This window comes from Schistocerca piceifrons, unplaced genomic scaffold, assembly GCF_021461385.2.
Source record: "Schistocerca piceifrons isolate TAMUIC-IGC-003096 unplaced genomic scaffold, iqSchPice1.1 HiC_scaffold_36, whole genome shotgun sequence".
Classification (NCBI taxonomy): Eukaryota; Metazoa; Arthropoda; class Insecta; order Orthoptera; family Acrididae; genus Schistocerca; species Schistocerca piceifrons.
The window spans coordinates 47,501-50,000 of NW_025728581.1; the positions used below are offsets into that span (position 1 = coordinate 47,501).

Below are 2,500 nucleotides of genomic sequence, written 5' to 3' on the forward strand. Positions count from 1 at the left end.
ACTGGCAGGATCAACCAGGGAGCTGCGTCAACTAGAGCTGAGCAGCCGGCCGCCCGGGAGTGTGTCCCGGGGGCCCGCGCGAACACGCAAGCGTCCGCTCAATCATTCTGCAAACAGGAGGAGGCTGAGCTCCCCTGCACAATACACCTCGAAACCCTCTCAGGTCCCGGCGGCGCGCAGCGCCGTCCCAAGTACTTGGTCGGGTTCGAGAGAGGCGCAATCGCCCGGAGTTAGGCGAGTAGACGCTTTCGGTGCGACCACCCGTGCTCCCAACTGAGCTTGCCGCTGCCGACAGAGGCCCGGGAGCGTGCTGTCGTGGCATTGCCGGCGGGAGACAACACGCGCCACCTACGGTGACCGGCAGCTCCAACGCCAGCGCCACAGAAGGACAAAAGCCCCACTTGGGTGCCGAAGCGAACTCTCCCAGCACAGCGCACGCGCCAACACATCCGCACAGCTGCGATACAAACCACCAGCGAGAACCGCTGGGGCGACCGAGCAGCAGACGGCGTCGCGGCGCCGAGCGCCGGGCGGCGGCGCATCCTCAACGCACACAGTCCTCAATCGGACCAGCACACTGAAGATGTCCACCGCGCTTCGCACCGGGCCCGCGAGGACCTACTTTGGCCGCACGGCGCCGCGCGCAGGGTGCGCCGGCGCGCAGCTGCGACGCCTGCCGCGTCCGTCGGCCGGCGCGCCTGCCACTGGCCGCCCCCACCAGCCGGCTGTAGCGCGTGCGCCCACGCACCGCGCGGCCAGCACGCCGGGAGGCGCCCCCTCACCGGCCGGGGACGGTCCCACCCAGCCACCGCCGCGTATCGCTTCACACCCAGATGCCGTTCAGTTTCGTCGGCATGGTGGGTATCGCTGGAACAACCGGTTCGTACCTCAACCTATCGTCGCCATCACCGATTCACCCCTAGCGAGAACAACCGCACCACAACAGGTTACCATTTGTTCATTTGCGTAACTTCACCAGAAAACGCAGGCGTCCATCGCCATTTGCAACTTCAACGATTATTGCATGCCTGTGTCAGGTGTCACGCCACACTACGTCTGCCCACATACACGCAACAAAATGTGCACGCCTAGACAATACGTGGAAGGTGGCCCCCGTACGTATGCGATGTCCATTGCTCGAACGACTGTCAACCGGCCTCTGTAGCATGTCGCAGATATGGAACGCGGTGCACCATGCCATCACGGTGTGTGAGGAGAGACGACTAGGTCCGAATACATCAACAGACAGCTCATGCTGATCGCCATCCACGGCGTCCGTTCCTCCCACACGTCTCTATGGCGTACCACACTGCAATCCAGCTCTCATAGGGAGACGACACGTAGCTGCGTGCACAATATTTGCACTGTATGGTCCGCCGTTTTTGGGCGCAGTCGTTGTACGGTCACACATGTGCCACGATGTATCATTCGGTACATAAGGACGAATGTGCAGTACAGATTGTGGTTTACGCGTACGACATTAGCGGACGGTTGACACAGGCCGCACCACAACGTAGCCTGAGTACGTCGCATGCGAAGGGCATTGAACATGCAAACTTCTCACCAACCAGCTTGCGAAGGCAGGGGGGCAAGGTGGGGACGTGGGGAGGGGCGGCATGTACGTCCTGCTGCCATCCACATTACAGTGTACAGCAGGAGCATGTGGAAAGTCAGCAAGACTTGCAAGGTGTTTAACATGAAGCGATACACAGGGGAGCGGGCAGTGCGAGTAGCGAACTATATTGCGAGGGTTGCGGGTGGGCAACACTACACTAATTGAACGAGTCGTATAACAATTACAGAGCAGGTTTAGGCGACAACATGGGTTACGTTAGGGGACAACGTGGGTTACGTTAGGGGACAACGTGGGTTACTTTAGGGGACAACGTGGGTTAGGTTAAGGCACAACGTGGGTTAGGTTAAGGCACAACGTGGGTTAGGTTAAGGCACAACGTGGGTTAGGTTAAGGCACAACGTGGGTTAGGTTAAGGCACAACGTGGGTTAGGTTAAGGCACAACGTGGGTTAGGTTAAGGCACAACGTGGGTTAGGTTAAGGCACAACGTGGGTTAGGTTAAGGCACAACATGGGTTAGGTTAAGGCACAACATGGGTTAGGTTAAGGCACAACGTGGGTTAGGTTAAGGCACAACGTGGGTTAGGTTAAGGCACAACGTGGGTTAGGTTAAGGCACAACGTGGGTTAGGTTAAGGCACAACATGGGTTAGGTTAAGGCACAACATGGGTTAGGTTAAGGCACAACATGGGTTAGGTTAAGGCACAACATGGGTTAGGTTAAGGCACAACATGGGTTAGGTTAAGGCACAACATGGGTTAGGTTAAGGCACAACATGGGTTAGGTTAAGGCACAACGTGGGTTAGGTTAAGGCACAACGTGGGTTAGGTTAAGGCACAACATGGGTTAGGTTAAGGCACAACATGGGTTAGGTTAAGGCACAACATGGGTTAGGTTAAGGCACAACATGGGTTAGGTTAAGGCAC

The 2,500-nt window shown here is 57.6% G+C and overlaps 1 non-coding gene across 1 annotated transcript in view; it reads right to left on the reverse strand.

Moving 5' to 3' along the window:
- Positions 1–21, reverse strand: part of LOC124746599 — a 1,909-nt gene extending 1,888 nt beyond the window's left edge. Inside the window, exon 1 of the ribosomal RNA XR_007011403.1 lies at positions 1–21. This exon is cut by the window's left edge and continues 1,888 nt beyond it. This is a non-coding gene — a ribosomal RNA (small subunit ribosomal RNA).
- Positions 22–2,500: the final 2,479 nt, after the last annotated feature.